The following is a 19059-nucleotide window of genomic DNA, read 5'->3' as shown; positions in this document are numbered from 1 at the left end:
CTGTGCAAATATGCTTTGCATTGTGGGATATTGTGCCAATAACTGTGTAATGTACAGTATTTTAGGCAGATCTGTATTCCATTTTACATAGCATTTCTGTTATGTTATGCAAACATTGGTTATGTCTATTGGCAATTGCAATACTCAATAACAGGATACATATGACTTGTATTCATCTGACAGTTTAGCAGCATGATAGCAAAGATAATTGGAAGAGCTAGGTAACTATCCATGCACATAATACTTGTAATACCCACCTCTCTAGTATCATTTGCAAGCAGTAACAGCTGTGCATGTGTACATGTTATGCAAATGTGTAGTGCCCTTGTTATAGGGCTGAGCCAATTGGCTATGTGCACACCTTCATAGAGTGGATATTGAGAGTAGAGACACACTGGTTGAACTTTCAGGTTTGTGTAGCCTAACCTCTCATTGCCAACCTAATAGACGCTTGCAAATACTGTATGTAAGGTAGTGCACTACACTGGCAATGAAACAGGTTGCATATCATCTTTAACTCCGGTGTAACATCTACAGTAGGAGTGTAAGATGTAGGAGACTGCTGCCCATGTGTAATAGCTGCTTCACAGGTGATGGCTTACACTATCTGATGATATCCTGATCATGTTGATAGTGGCAACAGAGTCTATTGATACATGACTCTGTTTGGGGAGTGGATGTCTGTGCCCAACAGAGCTCATGGTTCTGGTGGATATGTGAATATATACCCAGAAAAGGAAACAGACCTGTAAACACTTGCATCATCTGTAATCAACTATCAAGATGTGATGTGCTCCTCAGAGGAGGATTGCTGCTAAAGGTAGCTAGTATGTTTTTGTAATAGCCAGTGTTGTCACGTTCATAACACAAGTAATTACTTGTGAGCATGACTGTCTAAAAAATCTTCATAAGCAATAAGTACAATAAATACAGCACTTGGTACTTGTAGTACTGAATGCTCTTACAGGCATGGCAACTAGTCAGCTACTGGTGTATACTCATGTCAGCTTTATGTATGTGGGCATCCTGAGGGAATGTAATCTCTATGCCATGTACACTGCCAAACCCACCTAACACCACAACCCACACATTGTCTGGGATGCAGCTACAGGGGAAAGCTGGAAGGTACTCCAGTCTACAGCCATGACTGGACTGGACATTAATGAGGTGTAGGTTAACACATGCATCTCATCATCACAACCAACACATACCCTTACCAGAACACAATAAGGACACCCACACATACTACCAGAAATCACACACATTCACAGCGGCTTCTAAGTATCTGGCCAAGCAAGTGACCTCCCAAGCTGGAAAAGACAGATAACAAAATACACAAACTGTATGACATAGTTTGCATAATTGTGCCACACCTCAGAACACATGGCTGGAAACATGCCCAACAGTACTCATTTGTGAATGCAAACTCTAGCACTGTGTTACACACCAAGCTATAGGAGAGCAAACATACTGTCAACTGCTTGTCTGCCATGATTAGCCATATACCATATACTCAGACCACCTTTTGAACTATACACATGGCCCTGGCATATTCCATGTTGTTGTGCAGGACCTGTGATGCAGTATCCTGGACTGCATGGAAACACACATGTTGGAACTGTCAGGTCTTGTAGCCAGTGCAGGTATGTCCCAAGGCCTGGGTAGCATTCTGCCATTGGCCAGAATGATACTGCAGTACAGGGATAAAAGGATTGTATTCCACAATTGTCTAATGTACTGGTTCAATGCAAAGGGTATCCAGTATCTCTCTGCCTGGAATAACATGGTTGACAGACCATGATGCTTTGCCAGACAGGTCCTGCACCTTTCATCCCTGGGAATCTGGATACTGGCTAGGGCTCATGCTTCCCCTATAGTGCCTTCATCATGCAAAGTTCAAGTGAAATTCCACTTCTGTAACAGGGACAGCCAAGCAATAAACTGCGGGTCTCTCTACTTAATGATACATTTCAGAAACTCAACATGGACTCACTTATGTCAATCCTTAACATGGAGAGCATATCTGTGCAGTGACTGAGATATAGTTCAATGCTCCAGAGAGCACACCTGCATGACCATGTTATAACACATACCTCACCTCTTGCCCATTATCCTTTATTGGAACACACAGGCCACAGGTGTGTCCATATTCCTGAAGGATATGTACACTCCTACACTAGTTGCACTTGCATAGCTTCAGATGCATTATGCTGATCAACTACCTTTGTGCCAAAGTAGAATCCAAATGGCACCTTGCGACAGATCACCCACTATGCCTCAGAATTCCCAACTGTCATATTGTGCTGTAATGGGGAATATTAGGTTTTAGACAGAAAACCATAATAATGGCTACTCTCAACTATTCCATTATGAACTGGGAAGACCCCTCATGTACCAACACCTGCACTCAATGCATGTTGGATTTCATGAACCCCAATGACCTGGATCACCATAGTCACACAAACAGAGCTAACAGTATGCTACACATAGTCAGTCTCCAAAGCCAATGTTATGCTTCTTAAGAGTGAAGTGGTGACTGTCATGGCATCCATGCAGATGGACAATGCATGTGCAAATGCTGAATCCTATAAAAATTAACTTTAAGCACTCACAATAAGTGCAGTGATTGTGCCACTGAAACAGAAACAAAATTCAACCAAATACAAACAAGAAGGCAAACTGGTGGTACCCTGCCTTAAAGTGTACCACAGAAGGTAGTAACTGTTGCAAGAGTGAACACACATGAGTGGAGGTGATCCCTGGTCAGCCTCAGTAAGATGCAGATACACCATATGAAACCACACAAAGCTACCATGAAACTAATCAGCCATATATTATGAGGCCAACCACAGAGCATTCTATAGCTGTGTCATGAATTGTAATGGCAACAACAAGACCTGCCGTGTTTCCCAGCACTATGGCATGGGAAGTACTGCACCAACAGAAACAGCACCTGCTCATCCCAATAGGGTCTTGGAGAACCTAAAATCACTCTCACCTCCTCCCCAACAGGTACACATATTTATATATCCATGTACACTACAGAGCCCCTGTAATAACAACTATGCAGGTACAAACTGCACTCTCTAAAGCCATACATACAGCTTTCATGGGACCTGTCAACATCCCACAGAAATCGTACAGAAATGTCAGAAAAATTTGCTCTCCACATACACATCATGTTCAATCATAGTGTCATGTCAGGCTGTGTACACACTGAATGGTGCACAGCAGCAGTTGTCACACACCACAAAGGGGAACAGACCACTGATAATGGGAAATAGTGCACTACTACCCTGCTGAGTCTGGTCTGTAAGGCCATGAACCGTGATCAACTTATTTGATGTAGTCAGTACAGATGTAGATGACAGTAAGGTTGATTCACACAGCATATCATAACCTTGCCAGGTCTTAGGACGCCATCACTCATACTGTGTTCCAGCTACACTCAGTAAACTAGGTGTATATTCCTATGTCACAGGTGTGGTTGGCAACTGGACTGCTGGCAGAACCAACACTACAGAAGGTGTCTCACTAATGCACACACATCAAACCAGGGCCAGCTACAGTAATACAGGGTTAATTCCTGGTATTCCCCCTCTTTGTTATCTATACAACACAGACTAACACAGAAGGCATTTGCCTATTGATGTTTGCAAATGACTATGAACTAGGAGCAATAGTTGACTCAATGTGTGCTGCGGTCAACATACAGAAGGGCCTTTGTGGGTCGATGTGTGGTGTGTGATGTATGCCCACAGTCTGACAGCTAAGTATTGCATTGTCATCCCCTATGTTAAAAACCCTGTACCCATGAACTACCACCTAGGCAGCAGTCAACATAATGGAAACTGTGTGTATGGGATGCAGCTGGACAGTATCTTTCCTTTGATAGTTACTTCACCACACCAGACAGATAGTCATACGTGGCACCCCTAATCATGACAGGGTGCCATCCATGAATATAGAAATCATTGTTCAGCCATACTCAACACTCAAGTGACCCATAATAGATCACATATCTCCTTTGATAGTTATTGGCCATGTTCAGATGACCTACACTGGCCTTCCCAATCCCTAGCTCCACTATGTAGCATGATGCCTACCCTGAATAAAGCCATGTCCAACCCAGATATGTTGGACATGCTACACGTACACATCCTGATTTCAAATAAACACATAATTCATGGACATCCTCCTTTCTAGTACAAGGATCACAACATGCCTGACATATCTCTGTCCCAGACACTTTACATACTCTTGCCATACTATGCATCCCTGTCCAGCAAAGCTGCACATTGCCCCTCTTTGTGACATGGTGTGAGGACCGCATAGCAAATATATCAGTAACCCTGTGGATCAGTTCTGTGGCACTGCTTGAACTGACCATTGAAACTTACCTGTCTGTTGGCTGCAGCTAGGTAACCTTACAGCCTAGGCTCATAAATGGCCCAGGGCATATAGCCTACTAGTTCACTATGACCATACATGCTATAGTTGATATCCAACCCAGAAATACCATCAGCCTAGCCATTGTCCCATGTGTTTCACATGTGTAACACGGGTAATACATGGCAGGATGCTAAACAGCTGTATACAGTGCCATGTAGATGTATATGGCAAAACACATACATGTAAAACTTTCTGTGAGCAAGTCTGCAAGGTCACAGGTCATGTCCCTTAAGGCTGCGTATGACCATATATGTGACATATACACAGCATTAAGGTCTATTGCATTAATGTGAACACACCAGTACAGGCAAACAGACATGCCCACATCAAGACATCCACATGTAGTATGAGCAATGTCATCACTTGACGCACACATATATGGTGATAACATCAAAACACCTGTAAATGCCAAATGTGTGTGAGTTAAACATGTCAGTGGTGTTAGTGTCATGTAGATTTGCAAAGACATATTTGTAATCTTAATAAATGTGATACACATGTATGTTCAGCTGTACTTCTGTACTTCTCTTTGAGTTACTGTGACCTGTCTCCATCAGTATGTCTTCCAGGTATGCCACGTGCCAGGCTGCCACCATATACCAACTTGGAGGATGAGGTCCTCATCCCATACCTTTTCAACAACCATTTAACACTCTTCAGGCATGTGCCACAGTATGCACAGCAGCGGGATGCCCAGTGGGAGGGAAAGCTGCAGGAGGGTAAATGATGCTGGTGGCCACAATCGCACCTATCAGCAGGTGTGCCGATAATGCATGGACTTCATAAGATGGGAAAAACAGTGTGCTAATGCAATTGCCAGGGAACAAGGTGCAACAGGTGGGTGGGGGCACTTACCTAGCCCCCACTCACACATACCGAGGAGCTACTGGCCAACCTGGGGACACCTGCAGACCTCCATCCACAAGCTTTAGCTGGTATTGTGGAGGTGGATGTCTCTCAACCACCAAGCCTGGAGTTGCCAGGTATGTCACTACTGCACATATAACACATCTATATTTCATATAGTTACATGTGTTACTGTACAACATGTAATGTAACATCATATGCAAGGAATGTAGGCACACATGCCACATACTATAGTCTGCTACTCTATGTACGCACAGATGTGCATACTCCATAGTGTAGTATATTGTACTAGCTTATGTGCTAACATGGACTTTGCACCCTGTAGCTATCACACCGGTGTGGATAATGATCATACTGCTGTGACACTCCTATTTAGGTACCTCTGGCATTTTGCAGTGACACCAACATGCTGCAGATAAGATTGTTATTTACCAGGCTTGATAATGCACAGATCATACTAATTGCATGCTATCTGCCATGTGGCCATTTAACACACGTACACATAATGTATAGCAGTCCTGTTAATATACACTGGTCAGACCTGCAATGCATCACAGTGGTTACCGATGTGGAATGACTGAAGACTATATAAAACACCTACACTAAACCTTACAAACTGTCATTGTCAGATGTGTGGACAACTGTGAATACAATGGTGGAGGTGTGGTTCACTGTAGGGACAGGTACTACAGATCAGCATTACACATGTGGGGGATGCAAACAGTACTATCCAGAGAGCATATGTGTGCACACACTCTGAATGTGTTGGAGCTGGAGTATGACCAGCCCACAGGATTCACCCTTGTGGATTATACCCGTGCTATGAATGTCACACAATGTCATGTGCTATCTGACATGTCCATGACATGTAGTGGGCTGACTGCAACACTGCTCAACTATCCTGCAAAACATGATATCTCACATCCCAAACATACCATCCTTTGTCTGCATGACCCTGTTCTCAGTGGAGCATATGACATCTATGGGTGTATGTCTTATTGGATGACATATGGGATAACACTGACATGTGACATAGATGCCCATCACAACCATTGGACAAAACATGTGTACACATGGCCATGGTGGATGGCCAGAGACATGAAGCAACACACACAGTAGAAGTGATGTACATGTGTGTACACCCTGTTGTACATTGGCTCAGCACAATACAACTATGGCCTTTGTGTAATGGTGATATTACACATGTGAAACACTAAACATCATACAGGCCTGTGCACAGCTTGTGTAGGAATGACAACAAAACCACCACATAACATGTCTTGAACATCTTGAGTGTGTCACAACATGAACACATTCACCTATACAGTATCCAAATACATACATGTGTTGCACAACATACACATACAACCACAGCAGGCCACAGCTACAGTACATTCACCTTGCTGGTGTCAGGCATCACTGTCATGCTTGCTCCTCATGTGTGTGTGGTACACAGATGGCATGTGGGACATGGAGTACTGCTAAGTTAGTCATGTCTGGGCATAGTTGCCAGGCATCAGTAATATGGTTGCAGATGTGCAGGGGTGCCATCTCTATACCCTACAGTGACCCTTGTCATGCATTCCACATTAGGGTTTAGTGTGTATACACCTCAGTGACATGGGTCACATTCCACATTAGATATGTATTGTATCTGAACACAGTCATGGCTATGAACTGTGTGTGTAACTCACACTGCATAGCAATTGTGAAGCCACATGATGCCCTGCAATGGCTATGCACATCAGCTCAATGTGCAGTATGTCACTGCATATTTCGAGGGTGGACGGACAACACTGTGTCAGCTGAAGGCCCATGTTAGTAGAATACGTCCCTGCATTCGGACATCATTACCTTACTGTATATTTGAAAGGACACCATTGTGTTACACATGTATGCATGTCATTCAACACATCAGTAGAAGACATGTCATACTACATATGATTGGCAAGGTCATATGCCACACATCAGGCTGGTGTACTGTTAACCTGTGCTGGTCTGTGGCACCATTGCAAAGTAGGGACAACCATGTGAAACATCTGTCTACAGCCACATGCACATAGTCTGTAGACTCAGCTCAGGGGTAGGCAGAATAATATTGAACAGACATGCACTGCTTTGGAGGAGATATGCAAGCTAGGGCTCAGGCCAACATAGTATTCACTCCACATACCCTTCTGCACATGTCATTCTCACACATAGGGGCAGTAGCCAACACAAAGCATCAGTGGCAGACGTACACAGGTCAATGATGGTATGTTAACATGTGGGGTATGTTGCACAAAACATGGCAGTGCGGTGCAACGCTGCATATTGCATGCATTGTGTTGCAGGTATGGGGCATAAGCTACTAACACAAATGGTGCAACACAGGGATATATGCTAACTACTACTATAAATGTGTAAGGTGCATGCCTTCTGCTATAACACATGTTTGCTGTTGTGTGCAACGCAGGGATGTATGATAACTACCACTATAATTGTCTAAGCTGAATGCCATCTGCCATATCACATGCATGGTGCATGCCGTTGGGTGTCATAGCATGTATCTGTCTGTGTGTCTGTATGTGTGTCTGTCTTTGTGTCTGTGTGTCTATCTGTGTGTGTCCGTCTGTGTGTGTCTGGTTGTGTGTATGTCTGTGTGTGTCTGTCTGTGTGTGTCTGTGTTTGTGCTGTGCTGTATAACTTGTAATGTACAGTTCTTATCTGCCCCCACAGGTGTTGATGTAGGTGCGTTGCCCTCCTGCGGTCCACCTGATGTTAGTGTCCCCACAGACTCTAGCAGTGATAATGAAAGCATGACTGAGGCACAGGCAGGGTTGCAAGGGACTGAATCTGTGCCATTGGTTGCCATTCCACCTGTGCCCCCTCATCCCCACACACAGTTCTCCTGCTTACACATACTCCATCACCAGTAGCCATAGAGGAAGGACAGTTGGTGGATGGTAGCATGGAACAGGGAAGTGTGGAGACTGTGGAAGGTGTACCTGCACACCATGATCCCAGACAACTGACTGGTGTTGTCCCACACAGGCATGTGCCCAGTGCTGCTCGTAGGAGGACCACTGGCCAACATGTCCCTGCAAGACAAAGCACATCAGCTGGTGTCACCAGATGCATGTTTTAGGCTGTAATGGAGGCACAGGCATGTGCTGAATGGCCCAACAGTGAAGGTCTGAGGCTTCAGAGGGCTGCTGTGTGTTCTTTAACTGACAACATCCAGGCAATTGCAAATGCTCACCATCATCTTGCAGATGTCCTGGATAGATGATTGGGTGACATGGTGGGAGCCCTTGACCATAGCATGTCAATCCTCGAGTGTGGAATGTCTGAGCTGGAACATCTGGTGAGAGCGAGGCATCGGGCACATGGATGTAGGCAAGCTACATCACCTGTTGAAGGTCTACGTGAACATGCTACTTCACATGCCCGCTCCCATAGTGGCGGTAGCAGCAGTGGAGCTGGTGCTGTGCTGTCCACACCAGGATACAGCAGGCCACGTGCACATGGTCCTGGATGGTCCCAACAGGGACACAGTTCCAGCGAACATGTATCATCAGACAGTACCCATTCTGGACCTCTGCCTGGTAGTGCCCGTGCAACCCCTGGCAGGCGCAGGTCACGTGGCCATGGCCGGACACCATAAACTGTGGAACCTACCCTGTACAGTCTGCAGCTGTCAATAATACCCCAGTATAGGCCAGCCATATGCCAGACATGTGTGCATACATACACACACATCAGAAACATATGTAGGACACCTCAACACACACATGCATAACATCCACACATGCTCAATGATATCAAAGGCCCTAACCCACACACATGATGTCATCCAATGGTGCAGCCCAGGCCTCTGGCAAACATTATCACCCTGTGCATATGATGATGCCTGTGACGCATCCCTGTCATCCACTTCATCAGTGCAGGGACATGCTCATATGGTCTGATGCACAGGGTGAACGTACTAGGAAGACAATTGTAGATTAATATCATTGAGTAGTGTTTGACAGGCAATGGACATACCATGCAGTACAGTTTTAGAATGCATTTGGTACGTTTGACAGTATGTATCATGTGTAACAGTAACTGCATGTTGATCCTGATATTCTGCCTTCCTCTTTCCGGTGTAATTGCATGTGCTGGGGGATGTCAGTGTTTGCAGTCAGTGTCCCATACATAAATGTTGACTACTCACAGGTCTGTATGACAATACCTGCATTCACTTTGTAGCTTCCACATCGCAGTTTTAATCTCCCAAGTTTCAATTATGTTTACTGATTTAATGATCCAAGAGCATGATAGCTGTCTAGTAAGCTACTGAGTTCAGAGCCATCACATCCGTAGTGGGTGACATCACAGGTATAGTTACCTGGAGCGTTGAGGAGGTAAAAGAGTGGTATAGCAGATGACAAGGGTAAAGGCCAGTGGAAAAAGTGGCTTCTCATTGGGAAGCAGTAATACCCGCTCTCATGACAGGCTGCAAACACAAACACACCCACACACTCAGGGATTCACAGACACAGTAACACACCCACACACTCAGGGATTCACAGACACAGTAAAACACACTCACACACACACACACACACACACACACACACACACACACACACACACACACACACACACACACACACACACACACACTTGCCAGTGTTGGGATGAGAACCCCTGCCTATGTGGAAATCATCATTATAGTTCTATGCAATTACAAGACGAGCCACAGAGATCACACATGTACAGGTAGTCGGAAAAGCCTAAGATCGAGGACATCAACAGGGATACTAGATTGCAGTGAGTGAATGTGGGGTGGGGGGTTCATCAGTCAGCTATGTAACATCAAGCCTCATCCCAGGGCATACATGTTTACAGGCAGTTAGAATGCCCTTCTAAGATTGATGACATCAACAGGGATACTAGATTGCATTGAGTGGATGGGGAGTGGGGGCCTTAACATTTCACTATGGTAAAATACAACCTCACACTAGGGACCGGACAGCCACACACATACCGACACTTGACATGTGTGTGATTCAACCACCTGCCTATGCCTTTCTTTCTACACTTCACTCTGTACTAATGTCTACTACAGTGTTCAGGAGAGTGAAAAACATTGGGATGTATTCCTCAACATACGTGACATATATGGACACACATACACCCACACATGTCAGTACTGTGAATCAAACACCTGCCTATCTCATGATATGTATTACAGAGTTACAGCACTATTGCACATGCTACAAAGCACACTGACTCTTTCCTTTGCCACCTGTGCTGATATATGCATAATAAATGCACAGGCGAGGTGTTACTGTTACAGGTGTCAAGAGGTTTGCCTTCAGTGTCACCCCTACTGCATTCTACGTTGTGTGTCTAACAGGACCATAGCATAGCAGTTACACAGGTTATTGTAGGAATGGTTGTAACACACCTGTGAGCTGTCCTCAGTAATCATTCATCTGCAAAGTAGCCCCACCACTTAGTAGTCATGTCCAAAAATCTGTCCATACCTAAAGTACTGCTTACTGTACTTTGAGCATATCACCATATACAGCTGGCAATGTTGAGGCTGCATTGCAACAACATGATGTGCTAAGACAACAGTCACCTTCAAACATCAGACACTGCACATGCATGGAATCTAATCACACATCAATACATGTACACATATGCAGTCTTCATCAGTAAGTGGGCTAGCAGTTCAAGAGAATACACTCCACACCTTCCCTACACCATGTGTGTGACCTAGCCGAGCATTACATCATAATGGATGTTGTATTCATGTACTGGTAGGACACACAACCACCTTCACTGAGTAGCCAAGTGTACATTCATGCCAACAGCACATATCAGCAAGACACACACACAGCAATATTCCATGTCATGATCCCACAAACTGTTATTTGACAGTTCCATGGTGAAGCCAGGACACTGTAATGGTCAACAGTGAGCACTTCATATATGCCACACACACCTCATGATTACTGGAAGAGTGCCAGCAATGTGCTCTGTTTGAGCAAGGCATTACACTCATTCAAGCATGTGCTAGGTCTGTGGCTTGTAAACATCCCACCCCAGCATGTTCTGGCTAGTGTGGTAATAAGGTTAATGTCCACACAGCACACAGCTTGCATGGCTTGCAGTTGTTGACATGGGGTATATGTAGGAGCTGTGGGCACGCATGGCTGTACATGTCATGGACATATCACCTGTAACTACTCAGGAACATACACAGCATAGTTGTATTTCCATGAATCTGTCAATACAGGCCATGTGTGTAGGTCCTATGATCCTGTTATTTGGGTATATTTGTAGGCATTGCATTAGGTGGACATGTCTAATGACATACATGCCACATGGATTGTTGTATGATATGATAGGTGTCATGGGTGACCAGTAGAGAGGGAGTATTACTTCTGTCAACATAGATATCAAACCTTATGTACTGTTATCATTCAGCAGCCATGGACATATCTGTGCATGTGTGTAATGAATGTAGCCACCTGCATGTAGAAAGGACAACAACAGCTATTGCATTTTCATTTATGTTGTATGAGTGTGGGATGTACATATCCAGGGCAGGTACATTTAGGTCATATCCAACCATGAGGGTGTTGTTTACTGGTGTACAGCAACAGTCAACTGTGTTAATGCTGACAACATCCGAGGGACCCTGGTATGTGTACAACTGACCTGGTTACAAACAGTGGAACAGTGGTATAATTGCATACCATAACACATTATGCAACTGTGGCAGTACATGGGTACTTTGCACAGTTGATGTAGGGCTAGGTACAGTCCACCAGTTGAAGGTTATTTGGTGTTCTACCATACTATGTCATATCACATGTATGGATGTGTGTTGGTAGTCTGAGGACATGGTGGTGGATGTATGAGGATACACCCTAGAATGCAACTATTTGTCACGGTCACCTGTACCTGACTCATCTGTGATGATGTATGTCAGAGTACTGGTCTTTACTTGTGAGTAGCCTTTATTAATATGTAGACATCACCACCTGGAATTAGTGTTATGGCCCACATGTCTGGATCTGAGTTATATGGTGGTAGTGCAATTGTGCACTACAGAGCCTTCAGCCACATATTCCTCACTGCACAGATGTCAGTATTCCCCACTGTAGGTTCTAAATTGAGCAAATGAATTACGAAAGCCACATATCTAGCACTGGTTAGCATAAGCATCCAATGCAATTGTCTTGTAGGTGTTAGGGTGTTACACTGTTAGGTTTTAGGATGTTAGGCGATCTCTGTCTAATGTACAGAGCCATGTCCAACCCAGAATTGTTGAACATGCTCCATCTTAGCAAAACTAAATCTACTCAAGCTACATGCTCTAGGGATATAAACCTCAACACAACAATGAATAGAACATGCTGGAGGGATAGATTCCCTTCGCAGAGACTTCCCTTACTATGGAACAGGGTCCCGATCTACATAAGACAGAGCCCCTCACTATCACTCTTCAAGAGGAACCTTGATGAGTGGATGGGCAAACGAAAGTTCACACCAGGGATCACACCAACAGCACTACTAGATAGGGGCCAAGGGTACTAGCTGCTAGTACAAGGGTCTAGGGAACTACTAAAGGGGCGGTGAATACTGCACAATGTGGCTGGGCTAATATATGCCTTCGGGCAGATAGCCCAGTACCAACCTATGAACCTATGAACTTCTGTGTCTAGGACTTTTGTCTTGGAATGCCACTATACGGGTAAATGCGTCCTAGGTATTATCCACACTCCCTTGAATCACGGATGCATGTGCTGTGTGACAAAGGCTTGTCTTTCAGTCATGACATCCCAGAATGGCAGACACTGGACAACCTCATAATTACAGCAGGACATTGGATCATTGCTTTGGTCAAGCAGTTGCCACTCATACCATGACATCACTGTGAGTGGCAGTAATGTTGTTGGTATCAAATGCTACATCTAAGGTGACGGACACCAGCAGATGTTGTGTATATGACCAATGTCAGATATACTTAGTGTAGCGGTCCTGCTAATAATCACAACTACTAACACAGCCAGGAGAAGTCACCTTGACACCTGCACCTCAGTACCATTAGACAATGGGGCTCACATATTATGCTTGCACATACCACTGTGCCAAGTATAATGCCACTGTCCACAACCTGCTATCAATGTATGCCTTTCAGGTTAGCAATGTGTTTGACACATGCTGTAGTTAGCATCCACCTGTGTGTCTCAGTTAACCTATTGTCTGTCACTTCCACACATGCATGATTGTGTATACTTCACATATATATATATACATGTCAGTACTTCATGTGCATGTATGCATGTGTATCACACAGCACAGACACAGATATATCATTTATGGGTCACATACAGGTATCTGGTAGTAAACCTGTATGACATGCATATATACTGACAGTTAAGATGTACACAGCTGTAAACCTGTGTGTTTACAATAGGGGTCCATTACAACGCATTCTGTACATATAAGTGTAGGAGCATGTACACTGTGGCCTTCTGTGGTTAGAATCAGAGTGCATCCCAAACAGCCCTGCGCTACTGAGTGTATGAGCATACCCACTGCTACCTTGTGTAATTGAAGTCAATGCATCCAAACAAGTCCTGGTATTCTATGTGTATGAGCATGACCACTGTAAACCTGTATAGTTGATAGTAGTTGTCCATTCCACAGTTGGGCATACTCCAGTTCAGGGCTGGTTGTGCTACAATTACACCTCTCAGGCCTACCTATGTCTTACCTGCAGATGATGTGTCATGTTTGTGCATACAGGTTGTAATGGACTCCTACTTTAAACACACAGGTTTACAGCTATGTACACCTTAACTGTCAGTATCGCTGTTGTTGTCCTCACTCTTAGAGGGGCATTCTGACTGCCTTGAAATGTTTAATCTCTGTGGTGTGTTTTGCAACTGAGTAGTACTGTAATAATGATCTGTAGATAGGCAGGAGTTCTGATCCCATCACTGACAAGTGTGTGTGTGTATGTGTATGCCAGCAAATGGCTGAGTTTGGTTGTGTGTATGTGTGTATTTGTGTCTGCATCCTGTCATGACAATGGGTTTTGCTGCTTTCCAAAGAGAAACCACCTTTTGCACTGGCCTTTATCCTTGTCACCTGCTAAACCCCCCTTTCCTCCCACCCCACCCCACTGCAAGTAATCAGTCCTGTGATGTCACCCATCTCAGAAGCAGAATCAGAGTAAGTGTAATTGTATGGTGTTTGTGGCACATACACTAACTGCATACCACTCTACTAGTTAGCTTTACATAGGCAAGACGTGTATGCACAATACTGGCAAGTGTGTGTGTGTGTGTGTGTGTGTGTGTGTGTGTGTGTGTGTGTGTGTGTGTGTGTGTGTGTGTGTGTGTGAGACTACCCTGTAGACAGGCATACACATGTGTTATGTCTTTTAACATGCTGCACACCATGGTAGTGCACAGATGTGGTGAGTGGAGTCTACAAATTATTACATAATTAGGAATAAAAAAGAATAGACAGTCAAGAACGACTACAGTAGTTGGGTATGTTGTTTTCCTGTGCCACTGTTGAACAGCAACACAGAAGTGGTCACCGGGGTGTATGTCCATAGCCATCATTCCCCCACCAAAATTCCAAATCCTTGAGGTATATTTCCTTAGCCATCATCCCACATATATATATGTGTGTGTGTGTGTGTGTGTGTGTGTGTGTGTGTGTGTGTGTGTGTGTGTGTGTGTGTGTGTACACATCCCGTAGGTGCATATATGTATTTAGTTATGACAGTTGTACAGATGTAGACTTGTCTATGTTGTTTCACAGAGTACAGTACATTCAAGGGCATTGTACATATGTACACAAAGTGACTGCCCCATTTGTTTTCAGTACTGTGGAATATCTGTAGTAAGATGCGTATTATAAAAAACATGAATTGTATATACAACCCAGATGGCTTAGCGATAAGTCCAGTGACCTCGGTGTGCATGGTCCAGGGTTCAAGTTCTGCAAGGCTTGTTGATAATGTCATTTAGGACTGAATAAGACACATTTATGCAGTTGCAAGCGGGTGTAAATGTGTTTTCGCGACAGTAAGCAGTGGGTACACACAGGTACAAGACATGTACAACTCGCAGTACACTTGAAATGCCCTTCTTTGGCAATCCTGCTGATGTCACTAACCTAGAAATGCACCTCTGGGACTACCCAGTAACCTCTGTAGCATGTCCTGTAACTGTGTAATGCTGTAATGTGATAAACTAGTTTGGTAGGTGTACAAATCCCAGACATGCTAACTGTGTGTGTCTGTGTATGTGTGTGTGTGTGTGTGTGTGTGTGTGTGTGTGTGTGTGTGTGTGTGTGTGTGTGTGTGTGTGTGTTTGCACGTGTGTGAGTGTGTGTGTGTGTGTGTGTGTGTGTGTGTGTGTGTGTGTGTGTTTCTGTCTGTCTGCCTGAGAAGGGAACAATGCTTTTTAGAGTATGCACACTCCTTACGATTCACATAGTCACCTTTGGCAACCCTGCTGATGTCACCCACCTAGAAATACACCTCTGGGACTGCTTTAACCCAGTAATCTCTGTAGCACATCCTGTAACTGCGTACCACTGGAGTGTGATTTGGAACTGTGGTAGGGATCCATCCACAATCATGACAGTTATGTATGTTTTCTGTGTGTTTCAATGTCTGCGTAGGGAGCAATGCATTATATCCTACTCCCTTGCAGGACATTTACAATGTCCTACTTTTGTACTCCTGCTGATGTCATACCCTCTAAAATACACCTCTGGGGAATATGTTCCCTAGTAATCCTTGTGGTGTGTCCTATAACATCTCCATGCAGTAATGTGATATAGATCTTGGTCATGGGTTCTATACTCACACATGTCAGTTGTGGATGTGATGTGTGTTTCTCACTGTCTGTTTTGTGAGCAATGCATTTTGGGCTACTCACTTGCAGGAAATATGAAATGCCTTACTTTGGTAAACCTGCTGATGGTATTCCTTGTGAAATACACCGTTGGGGATGGAGTAGCCCAGTAATCTCCATAGCACATGCTATAACTGCATAATGCTGTAGTGTGATAAACTAGTTAGGTAGGAGTTCTATTCCAAGACATGGCAAGTGTGTGTGTGTGTGTGTGTGTTTGACAGTCAGAGCCTGTGTGGAGGTGGCTGTGAATGTCTAACCACTGGACATGTTGAGGAGCGGGTTTTGTAGTTCTCCTATATGGTGGCCATTTTATATATCACAATGTCCTCCTCATGAGGTTTACAGATTTCAATCAGCCAAGAGACTGGGTTGGCAAGCCATACCCGTACATCTGGCAAGGCCTGGTGAACACAGTAAGCAACCCTACTATTACCCAGACTACGGTCTGAACCCATGTGTCATACACAAAGGCACTTGCCTAAAATATCCCGCTATGTTGCTAGAACCCTACACATTGTTGACAGATAGTAGGCATAGTGTGATTACAGTGGGCCACAGAGGGCATGGCACCCTGTCCAACAATACAATAGGCACATAACTGCAGTCAATGCACCTTCACTATGTTCCCCACTGACGCCTGCAACATATGTGGTGCATTCAAATGTATACAATGCCTTACACATGCCTTGTATGGACAGATGCCACTGACACCAGGGAATATCTGTATCATGCTATCATTGCAGGTGCAGGGTCAACCTGCTATCTATTAGCAGGTCCTGCCACACCAGGCCAGTATTGACACATGATGATAACAGTCAGTGTACACATGTGCCAGGCAAACCAGGTGCACTTAACCATGTCACTGTACATTATTGTGGGACGTGCACATCCCAGGCATTGTCCATGTCAAGGACTATCAAACACAGACATGGCATGTATTGCAAAGCAATGGCCACACACAATGGTGAACAGTTTGCACAGCATTCTATGTTGGCAAGACAACTAAGAAATTAAGGGATCACATCATAGAACACAAATCTGAGATTAGAAGAAAAGTGGCAACGAATGCATTAAGTAAGCATATCATGGACAATTGCACACACACTTTTAAATTTAGGGGTATAGGTGTAGTACACATAATGGTAACCAGGATGACAGGACAGGTCATACAATACCCATCTGTGTGGGACATTGCAGGCACTACATCCCTGAACCACACTGCAGACCATTGTCAGGTGGCCTGATGCCAAGGATTACCCCTCACCCAGCCTTGCACAGCCATCTTGCACAGCCAACTACTTCACATCCATGAAGCAATGCACACATGCATGTCAGCACTGGCACCTTGTGTCTGCATGTGGGGTATGATGTTCCCAACCACAGTCACACCCAGTATAACTCCCATTGGCATACTGACTGATGTCAGACATGTTCACATGCCCTAGCCCATAGAACCTCAGGATATTCCCTGTGGTGCATGTAATACCTGTGCATTACTGCAGTGTGGCAAACTTAATAGTTAGGAAGTGTATTTTTGAGCCTGCCAAAGTGTGACAATGGGTCTGAGTCCCTTAGAGAGTGTGGTTGTGTTGACAATGACATCTGTTCATGTGGACAGCCATGTGTGCTACACCTAATGTATGTCTACTATATCTCAGTTGCAGATGTCACTCACCAGCACACATATATGTTCTTACAGCACACCAACATGTCAGCTATGTGGCACATGGAGTAACTGCATGCACTTGTAATAGTAATGGCTAGTCAGTCAGGGGTTTGAACCCCTGTGCTGGTAGGTGTGTGACATAAGATGCTTAGGTTTTAGTCTCCCAGCCCTTCTCTGATGTACTTTGCCTCTATCTGTCCCTCCTACACACTCTCTGGTGGATGTGGAGATGTATACCTGCTCAGCAGCAGCTTGTGTTTTGTAAGTGATGGCCATGATCAGGTGATGGCCTCTGCATCTATTTCAGTCCTCCTCTAGCTGATTGCATGTGGAACAGCTGTGGTGACATTCCCATAGGCAATTGCATATAAACACTGTACAATATCTAGGAACATCATGTTGGTATTTGCTCATGACAGTCGCTGTGAGTGGAACCTGGATTTGGTGTTTGGTAAACAGCATCACAGATGAAATCGGATATTCCTCAAACAACATACACTGTGTAAAATAGCCTAAAGATAGGAGGGTGATGTGCCAGATATGACTACAGCATGTAAGTGTAGCTATGCTTCATTCAGACTACTGCCGTTTAACAGGTTGTGTGTGGTAATGGCTAGTCTGCATGTTTTAATAACTGACAACACAGTGCTCTGTTTGTGAGGAAACCCCATCTGTAGGGTCATCTGTAGACTGGTCAGTGTGTTGAATCATTTGTTTCTTGTGTTACACTCAGAACACACATCTGTGACCTGCAGAAGCATAGTGTGAGGATTGCAGTCAGTACACGGTGACAGTGATGAGTGTTACTGACATCGCATCCCTGATTGGACATACGTCACATGAAACAGTGGTATGACAGTCACTGTCTGAGGTTATCACAGTGACATGCCAATAATGGGCCACTGTTCACAGCTGCAGTCACAAGTCATCTACGCTTTGGACAGATGTCATGCAGTATATATGCATGTGTTGTGCTCCCTCTGCAAATGTATGACATCTGTTGTCTTGGATTAATGGTAATATCTTTGCATGCTGTTATAAGTAATCCTGAATGCTGTTGAGTGTTACTAAGCCTTATCTGTGTTAAAACTGCAACACCATAGGCTGTACGGGATTGCAAGTCCCAGCGGAACCACCTGTCCC

This window comes from Protopterus annectens, chromosome 7.part0, assembly GCF_019279795.1.
Source record: "Protopterus annectens isolate FY-2018-M chromosome 7.part0, PAN1.0, whole genome shotgun sequence".
In the NCBI taxonomy this organism is placed as follows: domain Eukaryota; kingdom Metazoa; phylum Chordata; order Ceratodontiformes; family Protopteridae; genus Protopterus; species Protopterus annectens.
The sequence above is the reverse complement of the archived record's forward strand: the minus strand, read 5'-3'. Positions refer to the sequence as shown.